Below are 20,877 nucleotides of genomic sequence, written 5' to 3' on the forward strand. Positions count from 1 at the left end.
ATACTATTTTGTATGTGTAGAACCTGCAGACTGATTTTTAATTAAATTAGTATTATAGGTAATAATTTTTTTTATTATCACTATTATTATGTTAATTTTATTTGTTCTGTATCTACGACTGAATGAAATCGAAATATATTATGTATTTTAAAATGTATTGAAAATTTATTGCGATCCAATTCTGAAGTTCACTTGACCCATATTCAATATTTAGCTGAAAGTTATATTCATACTAGGAACAAAACACTAAACACTCACACTCTATTTATGCTTTTTTCTGATATTATTATATAAGGTGGACTTGCAGGCTATGTCAAGATATGTCTATTTACATATATTGTAGTTTTTGGAGTTTTTAATGAAAACAATAATATAAAAATCGAATATTAAATCTATACAAAATTTTGCACTGTGTGTTAAAAATATTTAAACAACAATACGTTTCGAGACTAAAATATATAATTTAATTTATATCATTAATAACTTCAACCTTAAGTAGACTGCGTTATTATTTTAAGTTATTAAAACGGTATATTTAGTATTTTAGTCAATGCCTACCTGAATATTATAGTGCAGCATGTTGATCATGATGTATCACGTTACGATAACTTAAGTAATTTAAAAATTCGACTTCTTTGTAAAGTAATTTCTTTTCAACGTATCATATGGGTTCACTACATTTTCTTTGAAAATCTCTCCCTGCTTTTTCGTCCAATACAGAAGGCAAAGGCAAATGTGTTTTTTAAATCTCAATCCCAACGGGAAGTCACGGACCTCCGACCGCGCGATGTTTTCATTATATTGTCGATTTTTCAATAGGGGTAATCCCCTCGGAGGGAAATCCTTATCTTGAACTTTTATTTTAGAGGTATGTTTTTTTAAAATTTTACTTATGTCCATTTGGCGTCAAATGTAACAAGCTGAATAATGTTGATTTCATTAACAATATAATGTATTTATAAAAAATTTCATAAACTCATGTTATTAAGAAAAAAAAATGTTAGTGATGAACTTTTTTTATGTAACTTTCAAAAATATAGATAAGCATTGAACGAAATATTTGTGGCCACAATAGTGGAATTGAAGACGAATTTCATTCTGATTTCTATCGTCACAATACAATCAAATAGTTGTACATACTAAAAAGTTATAAAATATTGATTGCTTTTTGAGTTCCAATTAATATATTACGATCTATTCAATAAATCAGGTCAAACTTTTGTTTTCGCAATTGTTGTCAATGCTATACTGTATTACCAACGTGATGTATCTGGTTTGACATCGATAAAATTGTGTATTTTAAAATTTTATCTATTATATTAATGCACTTACTGTAGCTAAATTCAAACATTTAACTTAAGAGTATTGATAGGAACAGTAATACAGTTGTACGGTGGAAAATAATACAATTTGTTCGCCGTTATAAATTAATACTATTTATTTATCTTCCAATCACAAAGCCAACCGTTTGGCAATAATCTTCGTCACACTCGTCGGTTCTTTACTACGTATATACGAAACGCAATCAATCATATGCGCTGCGTCTGTATAATGTCGTAATAATAATAATAATAATAATAATAATAATAATAATAATAATAATAATAATAGTAGTAATAATAACACGACACAGATGCAGAACGACGTTAGACAAAGTCATCTGAACCAACCAAAGGTTTCGTATTATATTCTAACATAACGTGCCAGTAACACCACCGGGAAGGAGGGTCGTTAAGAGTTGATGGGCTGTTTCGTGATAAATTACTAATTTACCCTCATTCGGCGGCGGCGAGAGAGAGAGATCTGTCGACAACGATAATGTAATGATGACGCTGATAACATTATGATATGGACAATGGTTTATCTCGACAATGGGAAACATTCTGCATGACACCGGGGCACGTGGACCGGGCACAGACAAAAACTGAATTACACGCTGTGGCAAATCTGGACGTGTGAACCGGGAAGAACCGAGCACATGATATATGATATAGGCAGGCAGGTAGGTAGGTAGGTACCTCTAAATCATATACACATAATATTTTAAACAGTTGGGATTACATTATACGCCGTGACAATAATGTAGTGGGAGAACCATTTAGGCGCCAAAAAACAATAACAATGATGACGATGATAATAATAATAATAATAATAATAATAGTAATATTGTTATTATAACAGCATAAATTATTGTACTTTCGGGTGCCTCTACCCTCATCAGTAGGTAGCTATAGTGCGCCGAGCGTAGACATTTTGTTATTCGTTTCAGCCGTGCAGCGGCCGTATGAAGCACCAGAAATTAAGTAGCAATTGTTTTGATGACTCTAGAGTTAAAACCCATTTATATGCCTATTATAGTAACCGGGGGGTATGCGCTGCGATATGTGTGACTGTATGAAATTCACTTGTATCATTATAATCATTATTATTATTATTATTATTATTATTATTATTATTATTATTATTATTATTTGTTTTCAATCAATCGCAACTAACCTGCAGGAAGGAAACAACGAAAGAGAATCATTTCGTCTTAATGAAATGTGAAACGGGAATAAGAAATAACCAATAAATTAGGATTTGCATGAAATCACATATTATAACCTTGGTTTTATAAAAATTACATTAAGGCTGAACGGTTTATTTAAAAATAATTTTACCGAATTATTTCTTTGTGATTCGTTTTTAATCGTTTCGTGCATTGTATAAAAAAGTAAATCTGAATAAAATGTATTCTACCAGTCTATTTTTGTTCAATATTATAACAATTTTAATAACTGGGTACATTTTATTTGTTCAAAAATATAATAAAAGACAAATTGGTTCATAAAAAAGTACGAAATAGTACATTTATAAATCTTAAAATCATAAACTTTTCCGAGTAAAAATAGAGTAGTTGTCACTTAGCGTAAAAAGGCAGAACCTTTCATGGTTGCTTTATTGGATTTGTAGAATCAGATTATTTTCAACCCTATGTATATGTATATCTTTTTTATAGTAAAAATAAAGTTTTATACTTAAAATTTAGGTATTGTTAAACTTTTATTTTTTTTTTCACCATTGAGTGACATACATATCTTTTGAATATAATAATGTCTTAATTTAAGCTTGTTATACATACTTATTTAAGTATTTAACTATAAAATAATGTGAGTTAATAATGTTTAAAAAAGCACTACTTTTATAACAGTCGTAACACATATTATATGACAAAGTTTAATACCAGATTATAAATGAATTACATTTTTTTTCTAACACTTAATAGTTCAAAATCTACCTACGTTACGTTTGGTTGTATCGGGGTGGATTACATTTAAACAAATTTAAGACTAATGTGATTAGTAGATACACTAAAATATTGTAATATATTGATTCAACTATATTGTTGTAAAACAACAGAACATTGTATTGTATTTCAGTGCATTGCAAAATGTTATAAGTGCACTAAAGTTTTAAATCAAATTATTAGAGTGGATACAAATCATTCTAATCGTGACTAATGATTAGTGTGAACTCAAAAATAGAGCCCTAGTGCCTAAAATATATCAAACTTCCGTACGGCACTAAAATAACTGTAAATAAAATTATTTATGGTGTATCACAATCAGGATTTATGGTGTAGAAGTATAATATTATGCGACTTTTCAACAGAGTAGGTACCAGTTATTAAATGCCAGTGGTGAAAATAAATTAAATTAAAGAGGCAACGGAATTTATTGCTGAAAGACAAATAGTTTTGATGAAACAAAAAACACATTGTGATTTGAGATAGGTGGTTATAATTACACAGAAGAAATAAACAAAACACCTCCAATTAAATTCACTGCAGAACAGACATACAGAATGAGAATAATATTATAAATAATATTTATATTCTTAAATATGAATTGTATACTTTTATATTTAAGATTTTTAAATGTGTTCATATAAATATGATTATTTATTATTTTTTTTATTATTTTAATACATTGCCAATCTGCTTTAAAAGTAAATAATAATTCAACGACTTTTCAAGCACAAAATAGACAATTATACAATAATAAAGTATAGTTTCTTATCTATTTCAATGACTTATAAGAGGTTACGTCATGCAAACAAATTAAAATTGGGATAGAATAAAATAAAAATTCCTTTCGTTCAGTGTTATCAAATTGAAGACAAAAGTAAGTAGGTGACCCAGAGTAAACTTAATTTATATGTTTGGGTGACATTTTTAAAAACTTATGTTTTAAATCTTGTCATGTATTTATTTAAACTTTTCGTTTTTACATAAACGTTGTTTATTTTTCTTTTGTGACTTTATATTTAAATAAATAATGAAACCCTGCATGTTTATGGTTTCCAAATGTTGAAAAATTTCTAGTCATTACCGGTTTGTCATTTAAATGAGATATACGAGATGGTGCACGTGTAAGCTTGTAACACAACTATTTTCACAGTTGGTCTAACTGATATTGATTTGACACATCCTTGTATAGCTCAGCATTTTGAGCAACTAAAACACACTATGAAGATTGAATACGATTTTATTCGGTGCAAATATATTTTAACAGTGAACTCACAATACATCTAATTGGTAGATTGTACGTAGATTCTAAAACGTAACATAAATGTAGATCAAAACCACTTTTTAAAATTCATATTGTGAACATTATGATGTATAAATATAAAAAAGAAAAACTGTTACTTGATGTTCCATTTAGCTTATTTAAATTTTACAATTGCAAATGCTTATTTTTAAATTATAAATTTTAGTTATTCATCTACGTGCTTGCGTTTCATTTAATTAATTACAATAATATAAATTAATAAATAATAAATTACATAATTACACAAATTGTATGTTTTATAATAATTCGTTTCCAAGTCATAGTATTTCATACCGTAATACTATATAAAAAATATCAGACTGTTCTAGATTCATTGCAAACTGCAATGACGAATAATGCTATGGTAGGCTTATTGTTCAAAGCTTTAGGTTATTATTTTTGTTTTTGAAAAAAATTGTTCTTATCATATTACCAATCATTTTATTTTATCATTTATGCAATTTATGGCATTCTGTGGTTGACGTAGTTGATGAAATGTTGAATTGAAAATTCAGATTTGAAATCATGAGATAAGCTCATGAACCATTGTTTCTTTTTGAATGTCAGGAATGATTGACGTTGATGTCGAAACGATTTTATTTTTCTACAATCCTATTAAGTAAAATATATTATATACACGCACCTCATGTGTGTTGTATGCTTTCTATTCCGATCCCATACTAATGCGTGCAGCTAGTGAAAATTGGAAAATGTCAGAAAAACGAACGGGTTATAATATGCACTGGTTGAGTGATTCCTCGTGCAAATGAGAACTACTAAGAAGAAAATCAAATATTTTGTCAGGACCCTTAATATTATGAGGCGTTTTTAATGCTTTCCTTATCAATTTAATTTCTGAGGATAAAAATATAAAACTATATTTTGTAGATATTTCATATCAACTTCAATCACTAGCCTGATCATTGTACTGTATTTAAATAATGTGTATATTTTATTTATATCACAAATTCGTAAATCAAAATAATAATACATAATACATAAAATATATTGGCTATTACCTATTTTAAATTCTAAAATGATTTTATTAGGTTCTTTTTTTACTACGTTAATTTTAAAAACCCCTACCTTTGGAAGCAGTATATACATTTTATAACTTAATAAGGCTATTTAGAGCTAATTTTGGCGCATGAATGCAAGAAGACACTTTAAATTGCCATACATATTATAGAGCTACTATGTAAATATTGATGTTAAATTCTAATATTTGCTAAAATATTTACTTAACCACGAACTACGAACAACATTTTCGATCCACCAACTCACACATTATGAGTCTACAACGGATGTATAGATGCGTACGTGAACGATTTGAGGGGAACGATAATAATAATTATTAATATAAACATTGTAGTGATACTGTGTGTGTGTGTTTCGGGTGTCAACCTCTAACGAAATAATATTAATGTCATCAGACGTGCGATGAAGTGTGTGTGGAAATAGAAAACACAAATAGCATGTGGAACACAAACTCTATAGGTCCCATCTACGAATTTCTGGTATACATACAATATTAGGAATACAGCCGTAGTGTGTAGGAGGTACCTACCGAAAAGCACTGATTACAGTACCTACAGAGATTGTCGTCGAAACGGTCGTGAGACGAGTGGAAATATAAACAAATAACGATTACGATTATTATTGCACCGGTATACTGATTGCGGTGCGGGTGGGGCACGGGCGCACACAAACGGGATCGGCGGCGGGTGTGTGGGTCGTTAGTCCACAACCATCGGTCACGACTTGGAGGTCCAAGCAGCCGTCAAGGTAAATATGTTGATATATATGTATATGTGTATATATATATATATGTGTGTGTGCGCGTATGAGTGTGGGTGGCCGTGAGGGTCAGATAGGAAATCGGTCAACGTGAGTAATGTCCGGTCCATGTGCACAATACCCTATAGACATGCACCGAGTAAGAAAATATCGGCAATTTCTTTAACAGTGTTCGCGTGATGCGTACGAAAAAAAATATGATGATGATAATATCCAAGCCCGTCGAGCGAGATGACATACGTACGGCAGCTAACACGATAATCGCATAAAAAACACGCACACGCAGGTTTTAATAATATAACAATATTAAGTTTTAATTTTACAGTCAATCAAGATGGATTTTCTAAATTTTATATTTTTGTTAATAAAATGTAGGTATTAATAATAATTGCTTGTTTATCCGTACTTACTCATGTCAGGATGGTTAAATGGTTTTCATAGGTTAGGTTAGGGAATGACGAAAATACATACATTATTTTGGTTTTTTAATCGTGTACCGACTCCTGGTAGGTACCCACATAATATCGAAATTAACTGACCAAATAATGGCGATTCAAAACATACCGCGTACTATCCAATTTGGGGTAGCAATTATTATTATTATTAACACATGCTGGACATATTATTTTCGTCGATTTTAATTATTTAATTTACGAAAACAGTTTCGAATACGAACCGAAATATTATGTGTTCATAAATTATGGTAGAATACCCTGTAGTAAAAAATAGACAACAACAATGTTTGAATTATTTTAGAATGTATTTCACAATTATTGTAGAGACTCAATGCGATTGTCAGCTGTACCTAAATAGTATTTAATAAATACCTAAATTAGTATTTAAAATATTGTGTTCGTCTTAGTTTATGAAATATAATATTTTAACTGAGTAATAAAAATAAAAATATGTTCACTGAATGGAATAAAACAATTGGTATAATAATAATTTGCAATACTTCGACACTCAACAATGGGTTTTCTGCTTACATTATGCTTATTCTACAACCAAAAAATGCTTCACAATAATTATCAGTTAATGTAAAAAATGTAGGATAACGGCAAGAGTATCAACCCTTCATTCTGACCTGATTGTTATTATCTTTCAAAATGCGTGCTGAATAAAAAACATGATCGTTAAACCTAACTCTTATTATTATTTTTTAAGTGCAATGTGATATGTATTAAGGCATATGTAGTGGATGCCGAGTACATGAAATTGTCCACGTCTTCGTTAGAACGCGTGAAAGACATTTTAGTACGTTTCATTTTTTGTCTAGTGAAAATAAAATAATCTTCTGATTATCAACGAATCTATATTCGACGAGGACTACCTACAACTGTAACGGTTCGAATTACACCATCTGCCAATAAAATATAAATATAATATTATTGTTCCTTTCTGTAATAGTTTCTTGTTACTTACGAATGTTATTTGTTATTTATTTTCATTCAATCATAAATGCACCTATATTATATTTTCCTTTTTGTCGTTATAATATTGCTGAATTGTTGAGGAAATTTTATTTTTTACTCAAATCATCCCATATCTCTAGTTTCGGTTTATTATAACGTTGGAATTATGTCAATGTGAGTAGGTAGGTAAATAAAAATATATTCCTATTGCGTATATTTTAAAAATTCTATAGTTTTCTAATTCAGATGTAATTTCCGTCCATGCCGATAATAGTAAGTTATAACTATTCGATTTAATTTAATCAATTAAATGATAATTATTTTGCGTTACTTTCCGTTATATAATGATGACTGTACTACAAGAAATATGCCCTCGATACATGTATTTATTTTAATATTATATTATGTTAGATTATGTAACTATAGGTAGTAATGTTTCAATGATGTTTGAGTTATCCGAGCAAAGAAAAAAAAATATACAATATAAATTAGTTTTTGCAATAATTTCACTATTACATACTGTATAATGTTAAAAATATTATAATATTTATGCTGCATAATGTATAATGTTAATGATTTTTTAAAAAATTGCCATATAATTGTATAATGAACTTACGTAGAATTAAAAACAATAAAATTAGAAAAATCAATTGAGTTTAGTAAAATTACCTTCAAGGCTTCGAATATGCATAAATAATGAACTTTGATTTAAATGACTTAACATTTGCAACTGCAGATAACTGCAGGTTAGAAAATAAGTAATAAATAAAGGTATCTATATAAATTGTTGTTGTGGTATTTTTACTATGCAAAAATCTACACAATAATGTATTATTTTGATCCCTCACGCATTCGACATCGTTTGTATTATAGTTTCACATAGTTTCTGATGTTTTTCCGTTTATCTTTATCTACTCTCCAATTTCCATAATTATGTTAGATAAAGACCTATATACCTAGAATTTTTCCAAAAATTGGTTGGTATCAGCTAGTATTTGGTTTATGATAGTCGAATACACTACACAGATTAAATATAAATTCAACATATTGCATGTAATAGTTAGTTTGTATATTTTGTTTTCTTACGTCTATTAAAATATTGAATAAATCCGTTTCAGTAAGTAAGATTTATTTATAAGAATCAATTTTTTAATTAGTTATTATTCATCAAAACAATTAATTGTAGCTTTCTCACTCCATTATAATATTATAATGTAGATACCTATCCATATAAACGGAGTAAATTATAGGTATAGTTTTTTACTGTGGATTGTATTATGTCCCAATTAGAGGTATATACGGTGCAACTTTATCTTCAAATAATTATAATTAGTTATCGGAATCATAGAGAGCAATGGACTACAATATTACAGGGTTGGGAAGAATTTTTTTATTACAATTTTAGAGGCTTAGTCTAGTCTTGGTTTAGACTGTTAACTCAATTTACTAAATTAATAAACTAATTTAAAATTCATTAACGTGGTCTGTAATATTAGTTATTACCCAAATGACATTACGTAATTGGGTAAGCACCCATGTAGAGATAAAACCCTGGTGCTTTTTACCGGTTAAACAGTATAAAATTTTCTTGGGAAGTGTATGGAATTAAAATAATAATAATAATAATAATAATAATACATTATATTGTGAATATTCTAGTCGCTACAGTTGATGAGAATTATTTGAAAACCGTACCCTATAGAGTAAATGCAAAATTTTTTTCCTAAAGTGGATATCCTCGGAAACGTGTATAATTATCGTAGTCATATATAGAGCTACATATGCACGAATTCCTTGTATTTCGTAGTGTAAACCGTTTGTTTCTACAGTAGAACATAATCTATTATTTTAATTTTAATTTCCAGAGAACAATGTAGTGTGAGGTACGACGTGATGATTTATCGTAGTCGTTTTCATCATATGCGTCAAAGGTGTGCCTATAGTTTCATTATGCTATGTAATGCTTTGCTCAATAATATATATACTAGGAACCAAAACTGTTTTTTTTTATTCTTCGAATTTTCATAATTATATTTTTGAACATCATAAATAGTGTTTTATTTTATAGTACCTACCTTTAATAAATAAAATAATAACATATCAAATTATATTTTAATTCATGGATGAATGATGATTACTTTAAATAATTTAGTGATATGTGTGTAATAATATTAACATTATAATTATTATTATTTTTTTTTTTTAGTAAATAAAATTAGTACTTACATATTTTAATGATTGACGAGTTTTTATAGTACAGTATTGTTGCATTAATTATTATAAAGGTTATAATAACTATCTATTCGTAATGTAGGTACATGTGAATTGCAACTTAAATAAGTATGATACAAAACGTGTTATTTTTACATAATTGTTAAATACAATGGTTATTCTTTTTTATTTAATTTTTGATCAATAAAAATGAACGCATGCAATAAATTAATCTTTTGTGTAAGCTATAACCAATTTTGAACTTTTATTAATGTAATTGAATATCCAAAATTAATAAGCTATTCCATTTAATATTTGCCAAGCAAAAATGTTGTTACAAATTATTAAATCCAATAAAAATGATTACTTCTGGCACTATAAGAAAATAATTTGGAAGTTATCTATTAATTTAATGGTTTTTTAACATTCCCCCCCTCCCAAATCTGTATAACAATAATTATTAATTAATTACGTTAAAAAACCGAAACAACTAAAAAAGTAAAAGTGAGTCGACTTTTATAATCTGTGTTATACACTATATATATACATGTGCCAAATAAAGCAAATTCTTCATTGGTTGAAATAAATTTAAAAATGTTATAATTTAATACTTTGCTATGAAATTCAAAAGTTAAAATCCAAGTAACTTTGAATCTATCCAGGTAATTTCTATGACATTTCACTACATAAATCATCATTTACTTTGTACAGTTGTATTACTTCATAGTTTTTAAATGGAATATAAACTTAATTGAAAATGTAAAAGTTCATAAATAATTATTATTCTAAAGATTGTAATTGGTGAAATCCTGGAAAAAAATGAAATTGATAGGTATCTACTAAACATTTATGAAACACAAAATATTCAAAGAAATTAAATTATTTTTTCCCATTGATGTCAGTGATTGTTTTAGGCAGAATTAATAATACGTGAAACTGTAGGTATTATCAAGAAGGAACAATAATTCCATTTGATGTTTCCTTAGAACATATGTAGGGTTTGTTTTTTTATCACAACCTATTGGATTTTTTGTAGGTAATTTAAGTCACATTTCATATATTTTGTTTATCCATTTGGCAGAGAGTATGAATAGATTAAAAAACAAAAGTAAATTATTGTTAGTTCAAGATATAATATGGGTGGATATAGGTATAGGTATAGGTACTTCAAGAACCAGGATGAAACAAAGAAGACGTGTCCTATAATATTATAGATTTGAAGAGTGTACGAATAAAAGCATATCAACTAAAATCAAGTGATTAGAAATATGATGTTGTCGATTTATTAGAAAGAAATCTAAGAGACTATATTTTAAACTATATCATATATACAGCTAGGCACAGCGACACGGTCATCGCAACAATATGGAACTAGTAGGTGTGTTGTTCAAGAGTAAGAAAACCAAAGAAAAAAATCAGAGTATCGGTGGAAAAATAAATCTTAACAGTAATGGACCGAAAAAATTAATTTTGTTTTTGAAAATTTGCATTTTCGCATTTCATATTTTCTAAACACTAAAAATATACATCATGAAAAGGTTAGATGTGTTTTGGCTTGAACCTAAGCAAATTAAATTTAGGTATTACCTGCTGAACTATTTCAACATGTTCACCATAGTGCAAGCATAGTTTTGATAGTTTTTATATAAGTTATCAGATTAAGTTCACAGAACTTAGGCTGCAGTCAATTCCTATGTATTATGTGAAAGCAGAATATAAAATGTACATTATACTTAAAATTTACTATGTTTATGTACCTATTATGTTTATAGTTTTATGTTCCTATAGTTGTATATTTTTTTACGACTTTTATTTTGTTTTTAAATTGTAATTACAGTTATATAGAAATAATAAAATTAAAAAACATATTCTAGTTACATTAATTTTAGGTACCTACCTATCAGTACTTGGATGAGTTTCTTAAACTACATAATAAAATTAATGATTACAGTTAACTACCATTTTAATAAAAAAAGTTTTGGTTTTTAATAGGTTTACCATACTACGCTATAATACTATGTTATATTATATTATTATGAATATATAGATCTAAATTTGTAGTGTTTTCTATAGCTAAATTTAAATTAATCTTACCCAGCTCTCTGCCCAACTAGTCAACTGAAAAATGATACAATTTTGATCTTGATTAAAAAGTTTTGGTCAGGCTTAAGTAAATGTTATGCTGTGTGTTTTTGTTTAAAATCAATAGCCCGGTTGAGCTAAGGATTTTAGGTTTTATTTTGGAGCTTTGACCTAAACTAAAAACATAAATACGAAACAAGTATTTCTGGATCTGAGCAACACATAAGATATCACTAAATATATTTCCTAAAAAAATATGTTTCAGTTGAAAAGAACTTAACATTTCGATAAAATAATCTCTATATAAGAAGCCAAAACAACCACTCGCCGTAGTAAGTATTTATTAAATGTATTTTATTTTTATGTCAAAACAAGTATTCGGATTAACAGATTAAACAACATAATATTATGTGAGACAAAAACTATTTGGTAATTTTTTCTCCTGGTCTTAACCTATGTTAAATTCAATAAAGAATCTGTATGCTATATTCTTGTTAAATTTTATTTTATCCATTATAATTCTCGAGTACTTAAAATGTTATTAATATATACTAGTACATACTATACGTTCATGTGAATATAATTTTTAAGGAAAACAACTTGGAAGAAATGTCTATAACTTTGCATTTCGTATTTAATTTTTGCACGATTAAGCCATAAATTAATACTTATAAGTCAAAATAGACTTCATGTTTAATAGAACGAGTATGTTTGTGCGATTTTAATAAGTACTGACTTTGACACGCTACAGTGGATTTCGTTAATTGCTCTTTTCGAATGCGCCACTATTAAACGAAATAAACTTTCAGTACTAGTGCACCTATTGAGTTCATATTATAATCGATTTGTTTTCTCTGCGTTTCTTTTATAGAACCAGAATAAGTATTTTTGCAAAACATATTCGTTAGTACCTACGCGTTATAGTGAGGCACACGCACATTGCGTATTTAAATTCCACCTGCTATTCCACGTTGTGTTAATATTATTTTTAGCCGGAAATATTATTTGTCTCATGACTTAACTGTACACTGTAGTAGAGGCATAATCCTCTTTTTTCTCAATTTTATCTTTCTTCTTTTTTTCTCCTTATTTTTAGGTCTCGAAAGCCGATGGAAAATGTATGAAAATAATATTGCAACGTTCAACGGCCCCACTACAACTATTGGAGAAGTGTACATAGTTATAATAGAAGTATAATATTGCTCTGCGAATGCAAATTATCAGTTAGTATATAAAAGTGATATTAATTCTTGTGAAAAAGTTGAATACATTTACACAAACTGAGATTCCAATGATTATTTGCTAGATTGTATTTAGTGTGTTTATACCATCACTATTTATTTCGCGCAACTTTAAATATAACGAGTGTAACAAATACGGGACTTAGAAACTTTTACTTTAGTGGAAACTTAATAATTTAATAACAATAATTTTCCATTAATACAGTTCAAGTGTCATTTATAAATTATATAACTAGGATACCTTAAATTAATTACTTATTAAAATAGACGTTTTAATGTTATTATAATAGAGACCGTTCATTATTGTCTTTACATTAATAGTATTTATTATATATCTGCAGTTCACTTAAAAAAACTTTGGCTGAAAGCCAAATTGAACAAATGTATTTTAACTATGTGTAAATAAAAAAAAACAACATCAACAACAAAAACAACTTGGACTTTTCGAGCAGTGTTTAACAGTTCAACACAATTTAAACATCATTGAGTATACCAGTGTATTGAATGGAAAATCAAAGTACCTACAATATTAAATTAAATCGTTTTACGTAAATATTTATATTATTTTCAAATAGTGTCCTTTATTCACTGCACTTTCAATCCAAATTTATAAAGCTTTCTAAAATCTATGTGCTCTCAGATAGTTATTGCCATTGTAAGGCTGTTTTTGAATAAAAAACACTGGAAATGTTAACTAGTAATTCAATTCATTACTTTAACAATGACCAAATACAAAGTTATAACATAAAAATAAACGATTAAAAAAATTATTGTGTAAATTTTTTCAACAAATATGTATGTTAAACCAACTGGTCACAAAAAAAAAAAAAAAAAACGTAAAAAAATAATATAATTGTTTCACTTAATATAATTTATTTGATAAGGATATTGACTGAATGAGAAAAATGTCTCAGGGTTTTCAATTAAAATTAGTGAAGTTCTAAAAATAATACTAAAATAAATTAAATTAACTTAATTATAATATCATTTTTTGTGAAAGTTTTTTTTTATGTTTATAATTAATAATAGATACAAAAAAATAACATTTTTAATTGTTTAAAATGGTTCCTATTTAACTGAAATAATACTTAATTAATTCATTAAATCGAAATCAACTTATAATTTCTTGAAGTTTTATTATATTTGAAATTAAGTACAGTTTGTTAGTTTATGTTATAAAATTGAATGAAAATATTATTAACGCACCAGTCAGTACTGCATTTCTAAATTAAAAATGTTTATTGCTAGTAATAATTATTATTTATCCATAATATTAAGTATAACTGAACAATTTTAGGGACGATTCCAAAATCATAACATTATGTATTATTTTAAGCAATAACGCATAAAATAAATTTGTAATATTCTTTATTTACATAAATAATAATATTTAACTAAAGCTACGCATATTTTAGAATTACTATGTCTTATCCCCGTGGGGGTCCTTATTTTAGGTCTCTATATTTTAGTTTTTTGAATTCTTTTAAAAGTGTATGTAATAATATTAGCGTTATTAGCGTTTTATTACTAATATTATTAGTAAGTCTTATGTACGAAATAATTGTATGAAGATAATGATATGTACCGTTAGTACGTTGTATAAGTGGTACTACTTTCTATGATGTCTAAAAATGTATAAAACATAATGGTCAATAATGTTGTAGCAAAAACAAAATTGATTTAATAGAAACAAATATCAACTATGCAATTATTGAAATTACAGAAAGATCATGTACATATTTTAATCGTTTAGCGCAATATACTGATAAATATATAAATATTGTTTGTGGGTAATAAGGTTTGTTGTAAACAGTTTAATTTTTTTAAAGAATGCTGATAAATGATTAAGGTACGTGATAATATTCCGAGTTTCAGATATTGTATGCGCTAGCTGTCTGTTTCTGAAATCTTTAATTTAACAATTTTCCAATGAAACATGCCTGATATAGAAAATAAAATGCTAATTTAATTAATAAAAGATACATAGGTAATATATAATTTATAATACACTTAATGCATACTAAATACTTTATGAAACCAATTACCAATAAATCTACACAAGTATATTCAAACACAACATACAAATTGAATAAATGCATCGATTTAATGTAATCTAATTGCATTTCTGATATTTGAAACATTTCTGTACCTATGTTTTAATTATTATAAATTTTTCTTTAATTGTTAGAAAATAATGCGTAAATATATTGTTACGAATTATCAAAATAATTATGATGAAAACATCATAAAATCGTATTAAAATGAACACAGTATAATAAATAATTACGTATGCATCTATATCACTGAATAATACCCATATTATACAAAGATTAAAGTTGTTTAATGTTTTAATTTGTTTTAAAAGTGTTGGGCACACACATACAATTTATAATTCATGAATGATTTTAAACGTTCCACATTAAACTTCACCGTGCAAAGCCGTAAAATAATACATGAAAATAAGACACACCGGTGACTAAAAGAAGCACATAATAAATGTTATGCAAGTATAAAACAAATTATAATGATATACATATGCGTGTAAATACCGAATAGTGATAAAACTGAAATCAGTGGTTACTTCTATAAAAACTGCGACCAATTTATATAAATAATACAACAATTGTTAGCTAATTTAAAATGCAATTTTGTATTTTGTTATTAATTTAAAAATATTATTGTCATACCACAATATAATAATTGTTGCTAACACCGATACCATGTATTGCATTCACCGAAGTCTTTCGAAAAGTTTCATTATATGAAAATTTGTGAGTAGGTAGATATGGATCCCGTGAAAAAAATTACAATAATTGTTATGGACATCGTTTTATAACGGTCCGTGTTAATATATATTATTATAGACACTACAAAAAATGCTATATAATATTGTTCGCGAAAATATTACAGTGTTCGGATAATGTTTTTTTTTTCAGCCAAAATTAAGATGTTCTCGACGATGGAAATTATCATTGTGGAATTTTTTTATTTTTTGAAGCTTCCAGTTTAATTTCAATCGTGAATAGACGGACATAAAATATATGAAAACGAACATAATATACTCGATTATATTGTATATTGCTGTGACTTGTGAGATGGGCTAAGAGTAAATAATAAAATGTAAAATACCTTTAAACCATATCCACCAATGATCTAAGTACACGTGCACCAAACTATAGTAATTATATTAAATGGTTTAAACAATCATTTAAAAGAACAATAAAAAAATCCCTTTTCCGAGCATACTTAATTTGAAATGTAACTACTTATTTTTTCTAAATGTCTTTAACAAATTGTCTATATGGAGTCTTAGCCTATGTTTAGAAAAAGTTCATAAAACTAACTATACTTATGATATTATTGATTAACTAAAAAACATAATCTTTTATATTCTTCAATGATATTTAATATTATAAGTTTCTTACCAGCTCTAAAATTCTAAATATTAAATTTTAAATGTATTTAAAATATTTTAGCTGACAATCAATGATTATAATTTTTAATATTTGTATTGCTTATCAATAAAAACACTGTAATACGAACAAAATATATAGTGGGTACCTACTTTGTTGATAATAATTTATTCAAGTCAACGAATAATTTCAACTGAATGGCCTGCCTAGTAGTGTAGTTATCCGAGTGTAGTGGCTACGATTCTTCGACACTTATAATTCAAGTGCGTCTTCAATAGAGAATGATATACGCCAACTAACGTGAGAAACATAATTTCATTGGAATCAAAATCATTGTTCGCTTGAAAGTTTTGTTGGTGAAAATTGTACAAAAGAAATAGGAAACACCCAAATAGCTAGAGACAATACACATGCTATAATATATCTGTATACCATACAAAGATATCACATACCTAAGTATAAATATCTTCAACAAGAAATCTCTTAACGAGCTTAAAAACAATAATCCATTTTATATTTGGTAATTTTTTACTGATAACACTTTAATGATATTTATTCTTATTACATCAATAATGTGCTTTAAATTTTAATAAATTAATCAATGATGTAATAAAAAATAAAAACTAGAAGGAAAATTATAGTCAAATCTGATAATATATTAATATGTCATCCTATAAAAAAAATTATTTATTACATTATTTAAGTTAAATTAAATTATAATTAAATCCAAAACAAATCATATTTAATCGTAGTATTTTATAAATTTAAATGTATTACAATATTGCATAATGCATACAAATAAATAATTTTAATATAAAACACATTTTCTTTTACATTGAAATACAACATTTTTATAATTATAGGTATAATATACCAATATACACAAATTACACATAGATTTAATTTGACTTAACCAAATTCACAGATCGTTTTCCATTTTATTTTTATTTTTAAGCCAATCAACATCGATAACCTAATAGCGATGTAATTTCTCTTTTTGAGACAATTATGCATGTATACACACCCAACATTTTTATAACATTATACCTACATTGTGTGTACATATTATTTATAAAACAGTACAACGTCCACTTTATACAAACAACAATTTATAATGGGTAAACATTTACGTTATTTTATAAAGTTACATTTATTTTTTGAATCACAACAAAATATATATATAAAAAAACAGTACATCGTAAATTTTACCATTTTTTTTTCAAGTCGCCAGTAGTTTTTTTTTTTACGCTTAAAATATTACCACACTAATAGATCAAGTTTTCTATTTAAAAAGTTGCTATACACATAGAAACTTTCGAGAATTCTTTCTACCCAATAAGGTGGTGACATTTACACGACTATCTGACCAAAAGGAAAAACCACATAAATGAAATACCAACACATTCCATTATTGCCTACAATTTTAAATATTGAAAAACAGTAAATACCTCTAGAAATATTTGTTTGTAATTTTAGCTCAGTATGGTGTGGTTTTAAGACTCCGATTAATAAAGACCAAACAATTAAAAATGCATACTTTGATAAATATTCTAATATTTAATATTGTAGTAACGATTGAAAAAAAAAAAAGAAAACAAGGAACTTGGCTCTGTTATATAATAGGTCTTCAGTAATATCTCATATTCTCATCATTAAGTAATATTGGATGTGTCGAATTTGAATTTAATGATATATCATTATATTCAAAAAACTGTCCTGATCGAAGGAAATGTCTGAAAAGAGTAGACTAGCCATTCTATTTCTAAGGATTAGTCAGTTTTCTTGATTTGGTAGGTTAAACTCATTTTTGTCGAAAAAAAACGGTATGTTTCAAGTACCTACTATTAAATAAATAATTGGTTCATACTATAGAAGTTTAACTAACAGGTACACTATTATACTGTAAGCTATTGTGAATAAGTTTGCTTTATCTGGAATAGCTTAAAATTATTCTCATTTTTTTAAAAATCGTATTGTAATAATATATACGTGATGAGTATAGCTCCATGATTTCACAGTAAAACTTTTTTGAATTACAACAAAATAGGTAACTAGAAATTGTTGGAAAAAATTCACATATTTTTTTAAATCTCCGATTTTATCAAATTTGATCATTAAATACAAACGGTAATATTGTATTTATATATTGTTAATTTTTTTTAATTAGTGTTTATTTAATAGTATCAGTAATTTTAATAAACGTAAGAAAAAATAATGTAGGAACAGTGTAAACAATTTATGACTAAAAAATCTAATGAACATCAAATGATAAAAAAAAAATTAAAAGAATAAAAGATATTGTGCGTCAATAAATAGAGCAAAATAAGCAAATATTTTTAAAAAATTACAATTTTAATTATCTTCTCTATGTACCTAAATTGACAGTGAAAAATTCTGAATTACACCAAAAACATAAGTGATTCGATCGAAAATCAGTGTTTAGTAAGTATTTTGTTTATATTAATTTATAACTAAATTTGCATTGAATCTTTACAAAGTAAATTTTCATATTAATGGACCGTTTATTGACCATGAAACATGAATTGTTAAATGTTATCATCGCAAATGTTTTAATAGTGTAAAATATTCCGGAATAATTGTCTGGAAAATACATAATTTCGCCAAATGTAAAAATTGTACAATCGTTATAATTTACATAATAAACATAACATAAAATTTATACTAGCATTATGTAGATTAAAAAATAATACCATTGAAACTATGTATTTTTAGTAATGTTTACCATACAAATCTGAAACATTACTTTTTATGATTTTTTCCAGACAACATGATTGTTAAACACGCATTTTATAAATAAATTAAAATCAATCTGCTACCACATTATTATTATAATAATTATTATAAGTCCCAGCAGAGTGAGGGATCGCCATTGATTATACAATTATGTGGACCTAGCTATTTTTTTGTCGACCAACACTTTTCATGTGATTAAAAAAGCGCAAAGATTAATATACGGCACCTGCATGAACACTGACTAATCTGTTGTTAAGCTTGTTTCGTTTTAAAATACTAATTAGATTTTTTTTTTAAATATCAAACATGTGCCTTTTTATAATAATATCTCTACTGAATTCGGATTTATCGTGTTTGGAATCGTTATTTACTCATACATCGGTGTGGTTTTTTGTCAACAGCATACACGTGTCGAACCATTTTTTACGACATAATATTGTAGAATACACACACCATGTGCAATTATAATCTACTCAACAAGGTAACAGGTAATTTGATAGAATTATAATACACGGTCATATTATTTTAATATTTATAATTAAACCTAACCGAGTCAAAATTTACTATAAAAAACAACACCTGATATTATTATTATATTTAAGCACCTACCTCGTGCGGACAGCTTAGTTTGCTTGTTCAGTCTTCCTGTCTTCTGCGTTGTGGCGACGGACAGCTCTGTGCTCTGTCACTCCTCTCCGGGGAGGGGAATGGGGACGAAGGCGATGATGATTGTGGACAGCGAATCAAACAAGAAACGGGACGTGAATAATATTATCGACGATGATTATTGGACCGCGATCGAGATGACGACTGAAAATCTGAATAAATTCCAGACAAAAAGCCGGATATCGCGGTTGTGTAACGGTGAAAATGTGTTGGAAAATAATTGAAAATCGTTTTTTCCTTTTTTCTATAAAGGTTTGCTCGGCAGAGCGGAAAAAAAATGTTACGCTTTTCGGGGGTTTTTTTTTTCGAACCGTGTATGTGCGGCAAATACGCGAGGAGAACCGTTCGTTGCGACTGGTGCAGCGGACGGGCGCGAAGGGATGTCGCCGGCACGGGGCAAGACACTGAGGTTTTGTGATCGCCGTGGCTTTCGGGTTTTCCCGTTTTATACTCTCGCGGCGATTATTTAACGGTCTGTAACGCGAGAGCGCGCGACTCCGACGCGTTGTTGTTGCCGGCAATCAATACACGGCGCATGTGTGTGCCCGCCGCCGCCGCCGCGCCGCCGGCCAATTTCGCCACACGCGAATATATATCGTCTTATCACCATAATAACAATAACAACAATGCCTAGTATACCGATCGAGTGTATTACCAGCAGCTTACCGCGGTTGTTCCGCGAGTGGTAGATGGACGGCGACAATGCTCTGCA

At 27.6% G+C, this 20,877-nt stretch overlaps 1 protein-coding gene across 1 annotated transcript in view; it reads right to left on the minus strand.

Moving 5' to 3' along the window:
- The window catches only part of LOC111042827 (sex peptide receptor), a 212,975-nt gene extending 192,361 nt beyond the window's left edge, over window positions 1–20,614 (minus strand). Inside the window, exon 1 of the mRNA XM_022327523.1 lies at window positions 20,109–20,614. The gene's annotated coding sequence lies outside the window, so the exon portion shown is untranslated. The remainder of the gene's footprint in view (window positions 1–20,108) is intronic.
- Window positions 20,615–20,877: the final 263 nt, after the last annotated feature.

This window comes from Myzus persicae, unplaced genomic scaffold (assembly GCF_001856785.1).
Source record: "Myzus persicae strain clone G006 unplaced genomic scaffold, MPER_G0061.0, whole genome shotgun sequence".
Lineage (NCBI taxonomy): Eukaryota > Metazoa > Arthropoda > Insecta > Hemiptera > Aphididae > Myzus > Myzus persicae.